The 22916-nt window shown below is 40.4% G+C and overlaps 1 pseudogene; it reads right to left on the bottom strand.

The window, feature by feature from the left end:
* Positions 1 to 11856: 11856 nt before the first annotated feature.
* Positions 11857 to 21472, bottom strand: LOC148145313 (fatty acid-binding protein 1, liver pseudogene; annotated as a pseudogene).
* Between the last annotated feature and the right edge of the window lie 1444 nt (positions 21473 to 22916).

Below are 22916 nucleotides of genomic sequence, written 5' to 3'. Positions count from 1 at the left end.
TAATTAAGTTCAGTTTGGATAGACTGAGTTCTGTAGGGGTTCTTTATTCTGTTCTTTGTGTTTCTTTGTGTAATTTTGTGTATACATTTTTGTCTGTTTTAAAATCTGGTAGTCAACCTAGCTAACTTACTCTGGGTAACTTTCACTGTACACTTACTGAAACAAATTGCAAAGTTATGGTCTGGGCTGCCTGCTTAAGAATGTTTTGAGTGGTCTGGTCTAGTCCATAACGGATTGGGGGCTCTTTGCAGGATTTTAAATAGCGAGTGGTAGGTGCTAGTGTCTTTATTTCGGATGTTGGTTTGATTGGGTAGACAAAGCTTGGGATAGTAATGGCTCTTTTAATCGCCAAACGTTTTCTGGAAGTGGATGTGGTGACTTTGGAATTTTGCAAAAGGTGAATAAAACCAAGCTGCAAGAATTTGCAGACAAGCTGGAATAGGAACAGCCTGCTTCTGTAAGGAAAGGAGAGACAATTACAGCAGTAGCTCAGCATTTAAACTTGCCGGAGAAACCTTCAGAATCTATAAAGATGGCAAAAATTCAATTGCAAATGAAGCAACTTGAGTTAGAGGCGAGAGATAAGGAAAGAGCAGCAGAAATGTAACAGTTTGAGTTACGATTAAAAGCAGAAGAGAGAGAAAAAGAGAGAGCATTTGGGCTTCTAAAACTGACACTTAAAAAGGAAAGTCAGCTTAAAAGGCTAGAGATAAAGGCTGAAGGTAACCTTAGTGAGGAAGTAATACAAACTTGTGGAAGAGCAGAGAGTTAAAACAGCAAGGTTAGCAGCTGAAGTGGCTGATGATTATGAACTGGTCCATAAAACAGGGTTTGGCTTCCAGAATCAATTTCAGTCCATGAGGGATAGAAATTGGGGCGAAGAGAAACCCTCACGTAGAAAGGGAAGAATAGATCTCAGTGAAGATCATCAGGATAACTTACCATAGGGTAAAAAAGAAATCTTTGAGGGGGACAAAGAAGTTAAAATGCTCTGGTGTTTTCATTGTAATAAAGTGGACCACATGAAATTGCAGTGTTGGTGGGCTAGAAGAAAGTCAGATGTAGGAAAACGGGACAAGCCTGGGAGTTTGTTGGACTAGTAACAAAAAGCACAAGGGAAGTTAGACAACTGCCTCAGAGTGTATAAGATGATCAGAGGTTGATTAAGGAGGAAGTGCCAGATCTGTTTAAAAAATATACATGCAAGGGTAATGTTTATTCACATAGGCCAGGAGTAGCAGGCAAAGAGGTTACAATATTAAGGGACACTGGATCCTCTCAGTTTGTGATGCTGAAGGATGAGGAGACATGTACTCCTGAGGGACTATTGTCAGAAAATGTACTGGTAACAGGAATTCATGGTGAGACAAAAAATGCTCAATTATGTAAAGTGAGACTAGAGTGTCCAGAGAAGAGTGGAGAATTTGTGGTAGGAGTACTGGACAAACTCTCAGGAATACAATTGCATTGAAATAGTTGGTGTGCTGCCTACTAGTTGAAAAGCCAGTGGAGACTCAAACTACTGATGAAATGCAGGATATTTATTAAGGAATTTTCCCCTGACTATGTGGTCACAAGATCCCAGAGGCACAAGCTGAAGCAGAAGAGATCAAAAGGCACAGATAAGGAAGCTGAGACTTTTTCTGATCAGATAAGTGGGACAGATCAGGAGCAATTAGGTAAATCTGAAATATCTTTAGCTCCGTTAAGCTTATTGAGTTACAGTAGAAAGATGAAAACTTAAAACAGTTGTATCAAAAGGCATATTCAGAGAAGGAGAGTGAATGCATCCCTGTGTGTTATTACTAAACAAATGATGTCTTAATGACAAATTGGAGACCATCACACATTCAAGCAGATGAGAACTGAGCAGAAGTTCATCTGATTATTTTGCCACTAGGGTATAGGAAGGAAGTGCTGCAAGAGGCACATGAGCTACCACTTGGAGGTCATTTAGGAGTGAGGATAAAATACAAAGACATTTTTACTGGCCTGAACTATACAAGGATGTAGTTGAATTTTGCCACACGTGTCATACGTCACTTAATTGGAAAACCATAGGCAATAATAAAAACTGCACCGTTAATACCTATTCCAGCGTTTGCATAAACCTTTCACAAGAGTCTTGATTAATTGCATAGGTTCCCTACCTCAAACAAAAAGTGGGAATAAGTATTTATTAACAATAATGGATGAATCATCTAGATTCCCAGAGGCAATCCCGTTATGCAACACCACAGTTAAAAGGGTTGTAGAAGAAGTGATAAAATCTTTTACTAGGTACAGACTACCAATAGAGATACAGTCAGATCAAGGGTCAAACTTCAGATCCAAGCTATTCAAGGAGGTCATGGATAACTTGGGAATAAGGCATTTCAAATCTACTGCATACTATCCAGAATCACAGGGAGTGCTAGAGCGATGGCATCAAACATTAAAGACCATGTTGAGGGCTTATGGTAAGGATTATCCAGATGATTGGGATAAGGGAGTTCTGTTTGTACTTTTTCCGAGCAGAGGTGTACCAAATGAATTGACCAAATTCAGTCCATTTGAATTAATTTTTTGTCATGAAGTAAGAGGACTGTTAAAATTGATTAAGGAGAAATTATTAAGTCAGAATTCAGAGACCACCCATTTGGACTATGTACCAAATTTTAGAGAACGATTAAATAGAGCTGAAGAGTTGGCTAGATAGTATTTAAAAGTATTACAGCATACAATGAAACAGGAAGCAGATAAGAAATCACAAATTTGCAATTTTGCCATTAGGAATAAGATATTGACAATAGACAATAGACAATAGGTGCAGGAGTAGGCCATTCAGCCCTTCGAGCCTGCACCGCCATTCAATATAATCATGGCTGATCATTCCTAATCAGTATCCTGTTCCTGCCTTATCTCCATAACCCTTGATTCCACTATCTTTGAGAGCTCTATCCAACTCCTTCTTAAATGAATCCAGAGAGTGGGCCTCCACTGCCCCCTGTGGCAGAGCATTCCACACAGCCACCACTCTCTGGGTGAAGAAGTTTCTCCTGAGCTCTGTCCTAAATGGTCTACCCCGTATTTTTAAGCTGTGTCCTCTGGTTCGGCACTCACCCATCAGTGGAAATATGTTTCCTACTGCCAGAGTGTCCAATCCTTTCATAATCTTATACGTCTCAATCAGATCCCCTCTCAATCTTCGAAACTGAAGGGTATACAAGCCCAGTCGCTTCAGTCTTTCAGTGTAAGGTAATCCTGCCATTCCAGGAATTGACCTCGTGAACCTACGCTGCACTCCCTCAATAGCCAGAATGTCTTTTCTCAAATTTGGAGACCAGAACTGCACACAGTACTCCAGGTGTGGTCTCACCAGGGCCCTGTACAGCTGCAGAAGCACCTCTTTGCTTCTATACTCAATTCCTCTTGTTATGAAGGCCAGCATGCTATTAGCCTTCTTTACTACCTGCTGTACCTGCATGCTTGCCTTCATTGACTGGTGTACAAGAACACCCAGATCTCTCTGTACTGCCCCTTTACATAAATTGATTCCATTGAGGTAGTAGTCTGCCTTCCTGTTCTTGCTACCAAAGTGGATAACCATACATTTATCCACATTAAACTGCATCTGCCATGCATCTGCCCACTCACCTAACTTGTCCAGGTCACCCTGTAATCTCCTAACATCCTCATCACTTTTCACCCTGCCACCCAGCTTTGTATCATCAGCAAATTTGCTAATGTTATTGCTGATTCCATCTTCTATATCATTAACATATATTGTAAAAAGCTGTGGTCCCAGCACGGATCCCTGCGGTACCCCACTGGTCACTGCCTGCCATTCCGAAATGGAGCCGTTTATCACTACCCTTTGTTTCCTATTAGCCAACCAATTTTCAATCCAATCTAGTACTTTGCCCCCAATACCATGCACCCTAATTTTACTCACTAACCTCCTGTGTGGGACTTTATCAAAAGCTTTCTGAAAGTCCAGGTACACTACATCTACTGGATTTCCCTCATCCAACTTCATAGTTACATCCTCAAAAAATTCAAGAAGATTAGTCAAGCATGATTTCCCCTTCATAAATCCATGCTGACTCTGTCCTATCCTGTTACTACTATCCAGATGTGCAGTAATTTCATCCTTTATAATAGACTCCAGCATCTTTTCCACTACTGAGGTCAGACTAACTGGTCTATAATTACCTGCTTTCTCTCGCCCACCTTTCTTAAAAAGTGGTATAACATTAGCCACCCTCCAATCCTCAGGAACTGACGCCGAATCTATTGAACTCTGGAAAATAATCACCAACGCATCCACGATTTCCCGAGCCACCTCCTTCAGTACCCTGGAATGCAGACCATCAGGCCCCGGAGACTTATCAACCTTCAGACCTAACAGCTTCTCCAACACCAAATCCTGGCAAATATAAATTCCCTTAAGTTCAGGTCCTTCAGCCACTGTTACCTCAGGGAGATTGCTTGTGTCTTCCCAAGTGAACACAGATCTGAAGTACCCATTTAATTCTTCTGCCATTTCTTTGTTCCTAGTAAAAAATTCCCCTGTTTCTGTCTTCAAGGGCCCAATTTTTGTCCTAACCATTTTTTTGCCTTGCACATACCTAAAAAAGCTTTTACTATCCTCCTTAATATTCTTGGCCAGTTTACCTTCGTACCTCATTTTTCCTCTGCGTATTTCCTTCTTAGTAATCCTCTGTTGCTCTTTAAAAGCTTCCCAGTCCTCAGTTTTCCCACTTATCTTAGCTATGTTATACTTTTTCTCTTTTAACTTTATATGTTTCTTTACTTCCCTCGTCAGCCACGGCCGCTCATGCCTCCTCCTGGGATCTTTCTTCCTTTTAGGAATGAACTGATCCTGCAACTTCTGCATTATACACAGAAATATCCGCCATTGTTCCTCCACGGTCATCCCTGCTAAGGTATTGCACCATTGAACTTTGGCCTCATAGCTCCATAATTCCCTTTATTCAACAGAAGTACTGTCACTTCTGACTGTACCCTCTCCCTCTCAAATTGCAGATTGAAGCTTATTGTATTATGGTCACTACTTCCCAATGGCTCCTTCACTTCGAGGTCTCTGACCAATTCTGGTTCGTTACACAATACCAGATCCAGAATTGCCTTCTCCCTGGTCGGCTCCAGCACCAGCTGCTCTAAGAATCCATCTCTGAGGCACTCCACAAAGTCTCTTTCTTGTGGCCCAATACCATCCTGATTCTCCCAGTCTACCTGCATGTTAAAATCCCCCATAACAACTGTAGTGACATCTTTGCGACAGGCCAATTTCAGCTCCTGATTTAACTTACATCCGACATCCAGACTACTGTTTGGGGGCCTGTAGATGACTCCCAAGAGGGTCTTTTTACCCTTGGTATTTTGAAGCTCTATCCACACTGACTCTACATCTCCTGACTCTAGGTCCCCCCGCGCAAGGGACTATCATCCCTTACTAACAAGGCCACCCCACCCCCTCTGCCCTTACGATAACACGTGTATCCTTGAATATTCATTTCCCAGGCCCTGTCCACTTGAAGCCACGTCTCAGTTATCCCCACAATATCGTATCTGCCAATTTCCAAAAGAGCCTCAAGCTCATCCATCTTATGTCTAATGCTTCGTGCATTCATGTATAGTATTTTAAATTTGTTACTGCTCTCACCCTTCCCATCAACCCTTATTTCACTCAACCTTTCAGCATGATGCCTTTCCGAGTTTTCTGCCTCATTAATATAGTTGTCTTTCTTGACTTCTCTTGTTCTAACTTTCCCATCAATTTCCTTTTTAAACATCCAGCTTGTCCCCTCCCCCCCGCTACTGAGTTTAAATGTAGCGGTGTTGCAGTAGAAAACCTGCCTGCCAGAATACTGGTCCCTAACCTATTAAGGTGCAAGCCGTCTCTCTTGTAGAATTTATGTTTACCACAAAATATACCCCAGTGATCCAAGAACTTGAATCCTTGCTTCCTGCACCAGTTCCCCAACCATATGTTCAAGTCCATTATCTCCCTGTTTCTGGCCACACTAGCCCGAGGAACTGGAAGCAAACCGGAGATAACCACCTTGGACGTCCTGCTTTTCAGCCTTCTTCCTAGTTTTCCGAAGTCTCGCTGTAGTATGTTCCTCCTCTTCTTCCCGACATCATTTGTGCCGACATGTACCACCACCTCTGGCTCTTCACCCTCATCCTTGAGGATTTCCTGCACTCTGTCCACGATATCTTTCACTCTAGCACCAGGAAAGCAACACACCATCCTTAAATCCCGTCTGCTGCGAAAGGCAGATGGTACCAAACAGCTATGTGTGGACAATCGCAATGTCTACGCCGTTACAAAGACTGATGCATATCCAACTTCGCAGTTGGAGGACTGTGTCAAAAAAGTGGGAAAAGCAAATTACATTTCTAAGTTGGATTTGCTCAGAGGCTACTGGCAGGCACCTTTGTCAGAGAGAGCAAAGGCAATTTCGGTTTTCGTAACGCCAAATGGACTGTATTAGTTTAAAGTCATGCCATTTGGAATGAAAAATGCTCCAGCCACATTTCAGAGACTGACTAATAAAGTCATTACCGGATTACCCAACTATGTTGTTTACATTGATGACCTGGTGACTTTTAGTCACTCACGGAAGGAACATTTACAGCATTTATTGGACTTGTTCGATCGATTTCAGAAGACAAACTTGGTGATAAACCTAGCTAAAAGTGAATTTGCCAAAGCCCAAGTCACCTTCCTGGGCCATGTTATTGGACATGGACAAATGGGATGTGAAAACAAAAGTAATTGGGGAATTTCCCACACTGTCGATGAATGTCACCATTTCTGGGATTGAGTGGATTTTACTGAAAGTTTGTGCTGAATTTTAGCAATGTGGCTGCTCTACTCACCGAATTGTTAAAAAAGGGCAAGAAGTTTCAGCGGACAGCGGACTGTCAAAAAGCATTTGACAGCCTAAACACTGTGTTAATCACTGCCCCAGTATTAGCCACACCTGATTACACGAAGCCTTTCAAAGTGGTTATCGATACCAGTTATGTGGGTGTCGGTGCAGTGCTCCTGCAGGAGGATGACGAGTGAATAGAAAGACCCATTGGATATTTTTCCAGAAAGTTGAACGTTCATCAACAGAAATATTCAACGGTGGAGAAAGAGACTTTGAGCTTGGTATTGGCATTACAACATTTCAGTGTCTATATTACAAGCAACGCATCTGAGACAATCGTATATACTGATCATAATCTATTGACATTTGTGGAAAAATTTAAGAACAAAAATGCCAGACTGTTTAGATGGAGCTTGTTGTTGTACATTTTCAAATTGACAATTGTGCATGTGGCAGGTTGTTAAAACGTGATTGCTGATGCGTTACCAACAATTGAATGAGATATGGGGGCATTCGGTGGCGGGTGTGCCGCGGCTGAATTCGCATGTGGTTGTGCATGTTTGCATGTGTCATGTTAGTATAGTGTATATGTGTGCTTTAGATGACTAACCAGTTTGTTTTTGAAGGGTTTTAAAAATGAAGCCATCGTTTGATATTGGGGGTTCATTTTTTTAAGGGGGGAGGTTTCACAAAGCTGGTCCTTATTTTTCTAAAAGCTGTTTCTTCTCTCAAGGATACTGTGTCCCTTGGGCCTTTTCAGAGGGTTCATAAACAGGCCGGGCTCCAAAACGGCTGCATTTGGTACAGAGATGAAAGGCCTTTTTATTTATATATAAACAGATGAGTCTTTAGGCCAATGTTTTAAGTTTTTATAAATAACCTGTATAAATGAAGGGGGCATGACCAGCTCTCTAGCTGAGCAGTTCATTCCAGAATTAGTTCAGGAGTTCAGCTGTGGTCTGTGTGAAAACAGGCTGGGAGACCCTCTCTCCTTCTGCCCTTCTAACTTCGACCTGAAAGCCCTTGTTTCATTTTCACTGTGTTTAAGTGGTTTGCTTATTGGGATTGTTGTGTATAATCGGAACAGCATAATTAGGTCCAGTTTGGATAGAGTGAGTTCTGTAGGGGTTCTTTAATCTGTTCTTTGTGTTTCCTTGTGTAATTTTGTGAATAAATTTTTGTCTGTTTTAAAACCAGGTAGTCAACCTAGCTAACTTACTCTAGATAATTTTCACTGTACAAATTGTAAAATTATGGTCTGTGCTGCCCGCTTAAGAATGTTTTGAGTTCATAACAAACAGATATTAAAATAATGGCCTCAAGTAACCATGACCACTACATAGTCTGCAGTAATTGCAGACCTTTCTGTGTCAGATAAGCAAATCTATTCGACCACTATCAATGTCTCACATGGGTTTACCATTTCTAAATTGCAATTAATACTTGATAGTGGAAAGCAAAGCTTTAGAACTGTCCCATTCACACACTGAACGGCAATGAAAAGGCTTGTGATGTTCAAGGTGACCTTTTTTGGGAATGGGTGCCAATATAGAACAATAAAGACAGAATTGCAATTCCTCCAAAATAGCATTAACACTGGTTTTGTGACATACATCTAGATAGAGTTACCCACCACAGTGTTCCTTATCAAGGCAAGACATTGGCATCTTATGAAGCCTCCATGGCAGATTGTGTTAAGGAATATCATGACAGTTCATTGCGATCCATATGAAGGTGGGTGTAAAGGTGGATGATTTGTACAGAGGCAGGCTCCATCACCATCCCTGCCCATTGCTTGTAGCCTCAGTATTATCCACATTAAATTGCAATGCCTTGGCTGCAGTCACCAATGTTTCAAGGATCAGTAACTTCTGAGGCCAACTGCTGTCAAGAGCTTGGAAGAAATAAGCAATGCCTGGCCATTATAACTTCATTTATTCGAGGGATGTCTGAATGGTTTGCTCATCACTTACATGCATGCATCTGCACCAGGTCTGACAATTAAAAAGACATGAGAGCAGGCATTTAAGAGTGAAGTGAAGTTATATTTACACACCATCACATTGGAGGCCACAAGAAGAGGGTTTTCAGAAGCAGCAGAGCTGAGTTGAGAAGCTCTTTGACATCCCCTGGCTACCTGATAAATGAACAGTGCTCCGAAAGCTTGTGCCTTCAAATAAACCTGGTGTCATGTGACTTTTAATGTTGGTTGATCACTGACTGAAACACCCAAACAACCTCCAAAGCAGACTATTGCTCCTTAATAGTCAGAAACCCAGGCAGGGGCCTGCAGTAAATAAGCAGCTAGTATAAGGCATGTGACTACTAAGAAATGCCTTATTTAAAAAGAAAGTTCCACTGTCCTTTGATTGGAATCTTCAAATCAGAAATCTAAGTAACCCCATACTTTCAACCTCAGGCCCACAATAATTGTTAAATATGAACCATTTATACATTTATAATAAAAAGTGTCTCTTTAAGTTAGTTTTCAATTAGACAAAAGTCAACACAATGAGTCTTTATTAACATGGAACAATTAATATCACTTTGCTCAAACAGAAATTGTACATATTGTAGATGATTACATAATTAAGTACCATATGCTGATGATAATCATACAGCACAGTTGAAGACCAAAGCATTCGTCATAGCCTGAATGAACTCAAGGGAATTGGCACATTAGATAATCATTCGAGATAGTAAAATCAGGTGTTGTGCTCAGTTTTGATTCTACTTGGCCAGAACTGAATTGAGATATAATACATGTACTATAAAGCATACCGTAAATGCATATTTTTTTAACTGTGGGTTTGGAGCCAGAATTGACTGATAAGATGAAAATCTCTTGCTTTGATGACTGTAAATGGTGACATTTGGGATCCCAACTCCATTTTTGATAGGTATGTGTCCATAGCACAAATAAGCCCCAGTGCCAGAGAGAGTTTTCAAAGTTACTCTGTTTTGGCAGTGAAAAAAAATTGATAAGTGGATACCCTTGCAAGGTTAAAGGTGAACTGCTGAGCACAGGACTGCACTCTTTAGTAGCATAGTAAGGTCATACTTTACTAATGCTAATCAAATTCTGAAAGGTATTCAGTTTTTTATAAATGACAAGTATCCTCCTCATCAGTGCAAAGACATAAATGGAAGACAGAAATAGCATTGTAGTTGTGTTGATTGACAGGAACAGAAACATTCAGAAAGGAGATATGCATTGGAAAGGCAAGATATGTAAAGTGGCTTTCTATCTCTTTTTTGACTTTATCTGCACCATTCCTTCTTTTCTATCTGCCTCTCTACTTTTTGCAACTTGATTTTGACTTTTCCCTCCCAGCTATCTCATTCTTCCTCTATCTTTACCCCCTCATGCATCACAACTTTGAACTCCAGTGAGATGAAAACTGATATATGACTATTACTTCACACCATTATATTGAACAAGATTTGGTGATGCCGGTGTTGGACTGGGGTGTACAAAGTTAAAAATCACACAACACCAGGTTATAATCCAACAGGTTTAATTGAAAGCACACTAGCTCCATACAACCCTGTCATGGTAGACGCTACAAGACGTGTCAGAGTGTGGACATAGATAACACCATTACGCGTGGGGACACCTCCCACCTTGTACATGGCAGGTACTCATGTGACTCAGCCAATGTTGTCTATCTTATACATTGCAGGCAAGGATGCCGTGAGGCATGGTACATTGGGGAAACCGAGCAAAGGCTACGACAACGGATGAATGGGCACTGCACAACAATCAACAGACAGGAGGTTCCCTCCCAGTTGGGGAACACTTCAGTGGTCCAGGACATTCGGCCTCGGACCTTCGGGTGACCATCCTCCAAGGTGGACTTCAGGACAGGCAGCAGAGAAAAGTGGCCGAGCAGAGGCTGATAGCTATGTTCGGTACCCATAGGGTGGGCCTCAACCGGGACTTTGGGTTCATGTCACATTACAGGTGACCACCATTGCACTATACACACACACAGATACTCCTACACACACACACTCTCACACACACACAGGCACACCTATACACACGGATACACATACACACAGACGTGCACACAGACACCCACACACACCCTTACAGACACACACACTCCTACACTCACACATGCACCCCCTCACAGACTTAAGACACTCTGCACTCACTACACACACACATACACTTTCTCACACTCACAACCCCCAACCCAGACAGACACACACATGCACACATATATTTTGTGGGGTGAATTTGTACTTGCAGGGTTACATTGTACTTTGCTCAAAAACTGCATGCATTCATGTAGAACTCTGAGCTCAAAAACTGCATGAATTTATGTAAAACTCCATTATCTCACTTTTTAGATCAGAATCAATCTAAACATCATGGCACAGACAGAGAACACAGGGGGGCAACACCTTCAACATATTGTCTCGCTATCACCATTGTTAACAGCTAACACGAGAATGCAACTTTTTAAAAAAAAGGGTTTTGTGATTTACATGTGAAAGAAGTGAAACTATCACTGTATTCTAACAGATGAAAGGCTTAACAGACAATCAATTTTTCAATGTATAATTTCAGTTACATCTCACTGTAAATGTTTGCTATAAATTCTGTGTTAGGATTGAGCCCTCCACTATCACCTGATGAAGGAGCGTCTCTCCGAAAGCTAGTGTGCTTCCAATTAAACCTGTTGGACTATAACCTGGTGTTGTGTGATTTTTAACATTATATTGAAGTTATGTATATTTTTGATCTCTGCACTGAAGTACAACAAAAATGATCACTGCAATGTACGTTATAGAATTGCTTCTACAAAATGGAAAACGTGACAAATTTATAGTTACATGTTTGTTTTATTGGAAACAACTCAGGCAAGACACACATTGTCAGTGAAGGACCAGCTTTGTAAAATCTTTTATTGATTCTCTGGTAGGTGAGGTCAGCAATTGTTAGTATCTGAAAGAACAAACATATACAATTACTGACGTTTTTCTAAATAGAACAAAATACTACAAGTGACAATTGCAGCAAAAATGTCTGGTTAGAAGACTCTTTGCTTTATTTTCAAGTACACTTTACAAATAGCTTGTCTTCACTTCTACAGGTTTGTATCTGAATAATGAATATATTGCATGCAACATTTGTTGGTAAATGCAAGCTACAAAAAGGCAGTTTCACTATAAAGGCAACCTTTAAGGGAACCTCTGCAGTGTTGCATAAATATCCTTTGACATTACTTGTTCTTCATTGAAACTTTTTAGATTGGTCAACTGTTCATTGATTTCTGTACTTTTTCACTTGAAGACGTTTATCAGAGTGGCCAGTGAAATGTTTAATTCCTGACTGAATACCTGCCAGTGTCTGGAAGAATTTCAGCTTTTGCAGTTATTTCTAAACATGCTTTAATCAGGCACTCAGGATGTAACTGGTAAAGGCCATTTCTTCATCCATCAGCAGATTTAGAGAGCACCTTGCTTTAAGTTTTAGTGCATGAAATGGATGCTGAAAACCAATTGCTATCCTTACATTGCTCGGTGGTGAAATTTATGGGTACGGAATTTAAAGAAGCAGTATTAATTGACAACTTAGCTACTGTTTCTTTGGTATTTAAAGTTTCATTAGATGATAAGTGCTGACACAATGCAAGTTCTAAAGAGAAAAGCATAAAGAAGCACTTGCATCAGCGAATTTGTTTTCTCTTAGCTCACCAACTGACGTTACTGAATTTAGTTTGACAATCAACGTGCTTGCGCAACCGATGGTCACTATAGACTGAAATAAAGCAGAATAGTAGGCTGTCATATTGGTCTTCAATACCTATGTGGAACTGAAAACAAAAAATGTTGGAAATCAGTGGATCAGGCAGCATCCATCGAATGAAAGTCTAGATGACTCTTTGTCAGGACTCTGAAGAATCATCGAGCCTTGAAACATTAGCTTGCTCTCTCTCCATAGATGCTGTCTGATCTGCTGTGATCTCCAGCATTTGTTGTTTTCAGTGCCAAATAGGTATTGAAAAACAGTAATTTGCCCCCACAGGTAACTTGTTATAATCTCCATAGATAATGATAACTTTAAAAAGAACCTTTACATTTTAATTAATGGCTAAAAGGCTGACACAATAATATTTCATGTTTAAGACTTTATTGAAATAAAACACAGAAAGCACTAATTACTAAATATTATCTTTGTTGAAAACATCTACTTTAAATCACAAAATAGATCAACCTCTTTTTGTTTTATCACAAGTGAAGACACACTCCATAGATATACTTTATACAGTGCTTTAAGTAAGCATACAATTTTCTTGGAATTTGTCCAATGTGATTCCTAGCTCCTGAAGGCTCACTTTTCATTTTCCTTATTGGCTGGGAATTTTTAATGTCAGAACTGTTTTTTCGGAGTGAGACAGTAATAGTTTTTTTCTTGGAAATGTCTTGTCTAGTGTAATATAAGCAAATCTTCCACCTTCATTTTAACTCCTCATGAATTTGGTCTTTTCAATCCAAGCACAAACTCCCACCCACTTTCCTACACAGGGAACCATCGTGTCTGGCTGCCTGTAGCTGCTTTCCTTTCTCTAAACAAAAACAGAAATTGCTGGAGTAATCTCAGCAGGCCTGACAACAGAAAGAAAGCAGAGTTAAAATTTCGAGTCCAGTGACCCATCATCAGAACGTTAACTTTGCTCAGTCTACACAGATGCTGCTTGACCTGCTGAGTTTCTCCAGGAATTTCTGTTATGTTTCAGATCTTCAGCATCTGCAATTCTTTGTTTTATTCCTGCTCCTTGAGCTTGCCAGACAGAATAGGTCACACAAATCCCTTCATTTTAACTTAAATTGAAGACAGTCCCAAACAACACTTTTATAAACCTCACAATTGCAATAAGTATTAATATGTATATAACTTACTTTTGGCTCAGTTCTGCCTTTTGGACCGACAGCAAGTTGCACATTCTGATGGGAAAGAGATAGCAGTGACTTTGAGACTAGGGCCTAATTTGAATTTGGCAGGTAAGGGGTTTGCACAGGCCTCCAAGTAGGTGACAAATGAGAGTGAGGGTTGCATGGAAGTGGCAAGTGTATTGGAATTGGTAGGCCAGACCATGTGTGCCTGGCAGCAGTATTTTAGTAGAGCTCCCACTCCAAAAAAAAGCTTCTTTGTTATTTCATAATCAGTTTATATGTTGGGGTGTGTACATGCCACAGGTTCTATATATGTTCCCTTAATATTGCATTTGAAGCACAAATTACATACTCAGGATTTTGACTGAGTTAAGAAAGAGCTGACATACTTGTTTCAGGTAGGTCCTTAAGCTGCTATGTTTAATAACTGTCAAATTGCAGTGAACCAATTGTCAGGCAATTCTGGGGAGGTGTTAGTGCAGTGGTATGTCATTGGATTAATGATCCACTGGCATTTGGGTCAATGTCAGAGTGACAAAGCCAATGCTTTATGACCAAGGTAATAGATTTTAGATACAATTAATAAAAATCTAGAATTGACAGCTCATCTCAATCGATTGTTGTAAAAACCCATTTGGTTAATAAAATCTTGCTGATCTGGTCTAAACTTTGGTTAGGGACAGCTGGAATACTGTGTGCTTAGTTCTGGTCACCACCCTATGGGAAAGATGTGATTGTACTGGAGGGGTGGAGACAAGATTCCTCGGGATGTTGCCTGGAATGGAGCAGCTTAGCTATGAAGAGAGGCTGGACAAGCTCGGGTTGTTTTCTGTAGAGCAGAAAAAACTGAGAGGGGACTTGATTGAGGTGTATAAAATTATGAGAGACATGGACAATGTGGACAAAAAAATAGCTGTTCACCTTAGTTGAAGTGTGAGAAGTAAGGGGATATAATTTTAAAATGAAAGGCAGAAGATTTAGATTAGATTTCCTACAGTGTGGAAACAGGCCCCTCGGCCCAACAAGTCCACACCAACCTTCCGAAGAGCAACCTGACCAGATCCATTCCCCTACATTTACCCCGACTAATGCACCTAACACTATGGGCAATTTAGCATGGCCAATTCACCTGGCCTGCACATCTTTGAATTGTGGGAGGAAACCGGAGCACCCAGAGGAAACTCACGCAGACATGGGGAGAATGTGCAAACTCCACACAGACAGTTGCCCGAGGTGGGAATTGAACCCGGGTCTCTGGTGCTGTGAGGCAGCAGTGCTAACCACTGAGCTACCGTGCCACCCTTTTTTAAAACTCCATGATTACATGCTGAATTGAAGGAAAAATGTATTCACCCAGAGGTTGGTGGGAATCTGGAATGCACTGCTTGGAAGGGTAACCTTCCACAACCTTTTATAAAGAACTTGGATGAGTATTTGAAATAGCTATGGGCCAAGTGCTGGAAAGAGAGACTAGTGCAGATTTAGAGTAGTTTTTGTCAGAACAGACTTGATGGGCTGAAGTGCCTCTAACCATACTGTGTGATTATATCATACATATGGCATGGCTTGTGGTTGACTCTTAACTGTTTTGTGAAATGGCCTAACAAGCCTCCTAACTGGGGGAAATTCAAGAAATTGTCAACAAATACTGAGCTGACACTCTTATTCCTTATCACCCTTAGTGATACCCTTATTCCATGACAAAATGTGGCTGGAAGGCTATTGAGCATTGTTAGACCCATAGTACCATGTAAACGGCGCTTTATCAATGCAGGAGAACTTTTTGTAACAGTAGACTTCCAAACTTACCAGGGAGGAAGCTGTGCTGCTTCTGGTCCTAGGAAATGAGGCAGGGCAAGTTGAGAACGTCAGAAACTCTCAATCGTAACATAATAAGATTCAATATTAAGTTGCAAAAGGATAAAGATTGTTTACTGATTAAATTCTGGACTGGAAAAGGGCAGATTTTAGGGATCTAAAAGTTGAACTGGAGTAGGTCGATTGGAAATGCATTTTGTTGGATAAAACAGTGGATGAAAAATGACAGAATTTCAAAAGTGATAAACAAGTTAGATACCTACCCAAAAGAAACATACATAAGGTATCAAAAGCTACAGTAACCTGAATGACTGACTAAGGATATTGATGCAAACATAAAGAATTAAAAGGGGGCATATGATGTATGCTAGAATAATAATTGCAATAGAAATAAGGAAGAGTACCTTGAATGCAGGAAGAAGGCTAAGGCTGGAATAGGGAAGGCTAAGAGGTTGCTCCAAAACAAATAGTAAAACATTCTTCAAAAATATTAATGGTACACATTTTTAATGAAGCGTCGAGTGGGACCCATAAGAAACAAGCAAGGTAAGCTGCTCAGTGAAGCAAAGGATATGGCAAAGGTACTAACTGCATATTTAACTTCTGGATGTACTAAATTAGAAAATTATGACAATGGCAGAGTTGAAAATGCAGGTGTTGAGCAACTGAACAATATAGCGATAGATAAAGAAGGGGTGCTTAAAAAGGCTGACAGCACCCCAGGTAGAGTGGTCATCAGGCCCGGATGGCAAGCATACTAGATTGCTGAGATAGATAAAGCAGCAAATTATGGAGCTGTTTACAGAATTTTCCAGGCCTCTCTGTGCACAGGATTAGTCCTGGAGGGATGGAGGATTGCAAATATGACACCGTTGTTCATGATTTTGAATACTTCAATAAGTTCACCGTAAGAAACAGGCAAACGATAACCCAGAAAATTGCAGACCTGTCAGCTTAACATCAATAACAGGAAAACTGATGGAGGCTATAATACGGGATAAGTTAAATATACACTTAGACAAAAATAAGTTAATACTTTATAGTCAACATGGCTTTTTCAAGGGCAGATTTTGTCTGGTAAATTTAATTAAACTCTTAGAGATGACACAGTCACTGGACGAGGATAGTGCTGTGGATGTTGTATATTTGGACTTCCAGAAAGTATTTGATATGGTGCCACATGGTAGGCTGGTTAGTACATTACAAATGTTTGTGGTCAATGGATACTTGGGAGCATGGATTAGAAATTAGCTAAAAGATAGTAAAAAGAGAGTAAGTATAGATTGCAGTTCTCAGATCGAAGATGAGTTGAAAGTGGTGTTCCTCAGTGATCAGTATTGGGATCCTTGCTTTTTCTGTGATTTCCATAAATGATTTAGGGATGGATATTGAGAGCAAAATGTCTAAATTTGCAAACGATACTAAGTTAGGGAGAATAGTAAATTGTGAAGATGATACTGAGTAACTTCAGAGGGACATTGACAATTTGATCAATTGGGTAGACATGCAGCAGATGAATTTCAATGCAAAGAAGTGTAAGGTAGTGCATTTTGGAGGAAGAAACATAGATAGATGATACTGGCTCATTGGTACAACTTCGAGGGGAGTACAGGAGCAGAGATACCTACAGGTTCACATGCATAGTTCTCTGAAGGTGGCCAAACAAGTAAAAACAGTTGTTAAGAACTGAATGTAGGTTTGCTCGCTGAGCTGGGAGGTTCATTTCCAGACGTTTCATCACCCTACTAGGTAACATCTTCAGTGGGCCTCAGGTGAAGCTGAGTACATGATTCCTGCTTTCTATTTATATGTTTGGGTTTCTTTGGGTTGGTGATGTTATTCCTTGTGGTGATGTCATTTCCTGTTCTTTTTCTCAGGGATGGTAGATGGGGTCTAACTCGATGTGCTTGTTGATAGAGTTCTGGAACTCTATCAACAAACACACCGAGTTAGACCCCATCTACCACCCCCCTAAGAAAAAAGAACAGGAATAGCATCACCACAGGAAATGGCATACCACAGGAAAAGGCATCCTTATTTCTGTCCTTATCATGGTGGCTTTGTGGTTAGCACTGCTTCCTCACTGCACTGGAGTCCCAGGTTCGATTCCAGCATCTGGCGACTGTCTGTGTGGAGTTTGCACATCTCCCCGTGTCTGCGTGGGTTTCCTCTGGGTGCTCCAGTTTCCTCCCACAGTCCAAAAATGTGCAGGTTAAGTGAATTGGCCATGCTAAATTGCCCATAGTGTTAGTTGCATTAGTCAGAGGGAAATGGGTCTGGGTGGGTTACTCTTTGGAGGGTCGGTGTGGACTGATTGGGCCGAAGGGCCTGTTTCCACAAATTTACAGAGTATGTGAGCAAGGAAGAGATGCTACACCTCTATAAATCATTGGCCAAACCACATTTGGAGTATCGTGTTCAGTTCTGGGCAACTTATTTGAGGAAGGATGCTAAAGTCATGAAGAAAGTTCAAAGGAGATTTACTAAAGGATACAACGAATGAGGGATTTTAGATACAAGGAAAGATTAGAGAAGTTGGGCTTATTCTTCTTGGAGCAGTGAAGATTAATAGGTGAACTTATTGAGGTGTTCAAAATCTTGAACAATCTTGAAGGATATTCTGTTTCGACTAGTTGGTATGTCAGTAACTAGGGGTCATAATTCAAGACAGTCAACAAGAGAGCTCAGAGTGAGATGAGGAGAAACTTCTTTACTCCGTTCTTGGAATTTGGAATGTGCTGTCTGGAAGAGTGGATTCTATAGGAGGATTCAAAAGAGAACTGGATATATGTTAAAAGTGATGAATTTAGAGCTCTACGGAAGTAGGACTAGAGAATGGGACTAGTTAGTAGCTTTTTTTTGGAAGCCAGTATCCCTGAAAGTTGCCATCTAGGTGGATAGTGCTGTTAAGAAGGTATATGGTGTGTTAGGTTTCATTCGCAGAGGGATTTAGTTCCGGAGCCGCAATATCATGCTGCAACTATACAAAACGCTAGTGTGGCCAAACTTGGAATATTGTGTACAGTTCTGGTCGCCATATTTCGGGAAGGATGTGGAAGCATTGGAAAAGGTGCAGAGGAGATTTACCAGGATGTTCCCTGGTCTGGAGGGAAGGTCTTATGGGGAAATGCTGAGAGACGGGTCTGTTCTCATTGGAAAGAAGAAGGCTAAGAGGGGATTTGATAGAGACATAGAAGATGATCAGAGGATTAGATAGGGTAGACAGTGAAAGTCTTTTTCCGAGGATGATGACGTTAGCTTGTACGAGGGGGCATAACCACAAATTGAGGAGTGATAGATATAAGACAGACATCAGAGGCAGGTTCTTTATGCAGAGAGCGGTAAGGGCATGGAATGTCCTACCTGCTAATGTAGTCAACTCAGCCACATTAGGGAGATTTGAAATATCCTTAGATAAGCACATGGATGATGTTGGGATAGTGTAGGGGGGACGAGCTGAGAATAGTTCACAGGTTGGCGCAACATCGAGGACTGAAGGGCCTGCTCAGTGCTGTAACGTTCTATGTGATTGGTTGAATGGCCTCGTGCTGTACTGTAAATTTTGACTCTATGATTGAGCCTGCAGGAAATATACCTTCTTTGTATTTATGGTCTTGGTGATGCGGAGTCTGCTAATCATACCTTGATCTTGTTCCCTGTCAGTTGCAAATTCAGTTTCCTGCCCAATGATAAATTCATTATGAATCACATTGCTTCCAGGTGCAATTGTGATTTTAGAGTCGTTTCCATTCTGGACTATTTCGGTGATGCTTTTCAAGTTTTTCTCTTTTCCAATCAGCTCATTTGGAATTCCTGTAAATGGATAAAAGGAGAAAAACCTGAGAATTTGAATTCCCTGTCTGGTCTTTATTTAGATAGACTTTATCAAATTGAGCAATCAAAAACATGACTGTTAAGGAGGAAGGTGGTACCTTTCTAACAACTGACCTTACCTAACATTGAATATCTCATACAAATTAATGTCTTATCAGAAACATATTTCCAAAATGCATCGTTGCTGAAAATTTGAGATTGGGAATGGATCTAGGCTGTAGATCTTTAAGAATTTAATTGAATGGTGAACAAACCCGAGAGGCTGAAATATCCCATTTGGTGTATTGTCCCCAGGCCAAAGACAATATAAATACCTTGTCTACTCTCACTGTCAATATGATGGATTGGGTGACTAGCCAAGGTCTTTTTCCCCAGGGGGTAGGGGACAGGGGAGTCCAAAACTAGAGGGCATAGGTTTAAGGTGAGAGGGGAAAGATTTGAAAAGCTCTTCAGGCGCAACATTTCACACAGTGGGTGGTGTGTATATAGAATGAGCTGTCAGAAGAAGTATGGAGGCTGATTATACCATTTAAAATTCATCTGGATGGATACATGAACAGGAAGGATTTAAAGAGATATGGGCCAAATGCTGGTAAAGGGACTAGATTAATTTAGGATATCTGGTTGGCATGGATGGGTTGGATTGAAGGGTTTGTTTCCATGCTTTGAGTTATTGCTTTTACTCTAAATTAGGCAAAAGATATTAAACATTGCTGCAAACTATTAGATTAAAAGTGTGATATGAAGCACATTTGTTTCTGAAGAACCAAGAAGCTTCATAATTCCTCAGAAGGTGAGAAGTTGGAGCTGATTATATGGAAAAGCAGCTGCTGTTTAAGTTGGATTCATTTAGATTAAACAACATGGTGTGTAACTAACCTCCAACAATGATTTTAAGGAAATGATTAATGTTACGCGTGAATATTCTGAAATGAAGAGGCTTTGCTTCTGAAAAGCCAAGTTAGTACTTAACTCAAAACTTGGGGTGGGAGGTCAAGCAACATTTGCTTGTATTGGGTTTAAAAATGTTCCTTCTACCAATATTTTCACAAAGTTCTTCATGATCGTTACACAAGATCAATTTTCTTAAATACAAATTGGCTTTTAAAACATACTTAATAATATGATTAGCATTGAGAGAAAATCTGTAGTTGATAATGGTAACACAGATGAATTAGCTGTTAACAATTTAAATGGAGATATTAAAGACATTGTTTAAACTCATATGTTAGTTATCATTAAATTACAGAATTCCTACAGTGTGGAAGCTGGCCATTCAGCCCATTGATTCCACTCCGACCATCCGAAGAGCACCCCATACCCTGCACCTCAACCCTCAACCTTATATTCACCTAATCCACCTAACCTACACATCTTTTGGATGAGATTCCCAGAGATTGGGTCATACACAGTTGACGGAGGAAACCAGAACACCTGGAGGAAGCCCTCACAGGCACAGCGAATATCGAAACTCTACACGACAGTTGCTCAAGGCTGGAATCAAACCCGAGTCCCTGGCGCTGTGAAGCAGCAGTGCTAACCATAGAGCCACCGTGCTACCCATTTCATGTAAGATGCTTAGGAATGGCATTGCCTTTATTATAATTTTTTTGGAGGGATTCTGGATTAATAGTAGTTTGGAGTAATAGTAGCAGGGAGTAATCTGCCAAAACGTAGTTTCAATTAAGAACAGCAGTTGGATTTTGATGAAATCCAACTCAGTTAATTTTTTCTTTACTTACCTTCCGGAGAGAGTTCAGTTTGTGGAGGCTGTGGCAGTGAGAGTGTGGCAATGGCTGGGGGCCTGGAGCAGGACTTTGACAGTCAACATGAGCCTGGATGGCGGGCGGTGGTGAGGTGATGGTTGGCGGTGAAGCCTTTCTTTATTTTCCTACTTTATACTAATAAGAACTGTAATATTGAACTTATTTCTTTATTTTCCTATTCCTGTACCTAAGATTTTGTACCTAGGTACCTTTGTACCTAAGATGGCGCTGGGATTGGTGACTTTGTATATTTTTCATTGTACTCATGTACTCCCATACTTGAGTATACATGACAATAAAACTGAATTCTAATTCTAATTCTAATTACTGTAAACGGTTTTCGTAAAAGGATCAAAATTCTCCTGATTCTCAAGTTCATGTTTTCCAGAGAATGAAATTTTGGTGGATCTTTGTGATGTGAATGTGAATTTATTACCTTTCTACTTAGCATTTTAGTCCTACTCCTTTTTGAAAACCTGATAATAAACATTTCGGATAACTCATATGTGCATGTTAATGATAAGTGCAACTGTTTAATATTTAACAGAAACATTATGCAATGACCTCAATAAAGTAATTATTTTCTCTTTCCTTTAAACGTTTCCATGCCATGCGTTGCAGTTGGTTAAGAGGACAGGATGGAAATTTACAGTGACGTTTTGCCAGTGTTGGTTTATCTCCCCCGAAGTGACAGAAATGAGTGGTCTTCTCCCTCTTTCCTTCTTCAAAGTTTTCAGAATCTTTCCAAGGAACAGGGGAATCAGGAAGCCAATGTGTATTGAACCATCTGCCACAAAACATCACTCAGGTATTCTGTGACACAGTGTGTTGTAACTCCAATTGTTGCCATTAAAGTTTTTGATCTTCTCGATTTGTCTTAATAGGTTGAGTATCTTGAATGTTACAGTATAGAGACACACTAATGGCATTAGGTGATTTGAATATAGCATGGGAAAATGGCTTTGAGGTAAATGATCAGCCATGGGTCTAGAATCATACGGCAGTATCCAAGTGTTGAATGATCTACTCCTACTCCTACATTCTTAATAATGCAGAACAACTTAGACCTTTGCTCGACATCAGAAACCCAGAAGCATATAATCCAGAAGAGGGAGAATCCAGAGACATTTTGAGGCTTTAACATTTATACAACACCAGGGAGCATAACAAAAATCCAACTGCCAAAGACATTTTGGCCAACAAATCATTCTGCTTAGCTGGAAGTCAAAGGCACATAGCACAGATGGAAATCTGCTGGAGAAACAAGACATTTCGCAGATAGGGGACAAACTCAGGGCAATAGTGAGCCACAGTATTCTTACAGAGGCTGGAGCAAGGCTTCCTGATTTCAATTTTTCTATTTAGGATTCGCACCCTCATGCTTAAATTTATTAGTGACCTTGTCCCAGTCTATTTCTGTAATTTTCATCAGCCTACAATCTCCCCAAGAATTCTGTTATGTGGCTAACGGTGCATCCCTCTGCCATTATTAATGGCTGGGTATTCAACCGTGTAAGACCCAACCTCTGGGAAGTCTTTCCTTAAACTCCCCTACCTTTTCTCTCACTTCTCTTTTTTCAAAGACTCCAGAACAATCAAGTCTTCAGTTAACCTTCTGTCATCCCTACCAGAATCTCTACTTCAAGTCCACTGCACATTTTTGAGGAATTTAACCTCTGTGAAAGGCCTTGGAATATTTTTG

This window comes from Chiloscyllium plagiosum, unplaced genomic scaffold (genome assembly GCF_037043375.1).
Source record: "Chiloscyllium plagiosum isolate Xiang-an unplaced genomic scaffold, Cpla_swu_hap1 HiC_scaffold_25, whole genome shotgun sequence".
Classification (NCBI taxonomy): domain Eukaryota; kingdom Metazoa; phylum Chordata; class Chondrichthyes; order Orectolobiformes; family Hemiscylliidae; genus Chiloscyllium; species Chiloscyllium plagiosum.
This window is presented reverse-complemented; position numbering and strand designations above follow the sequence as displayed.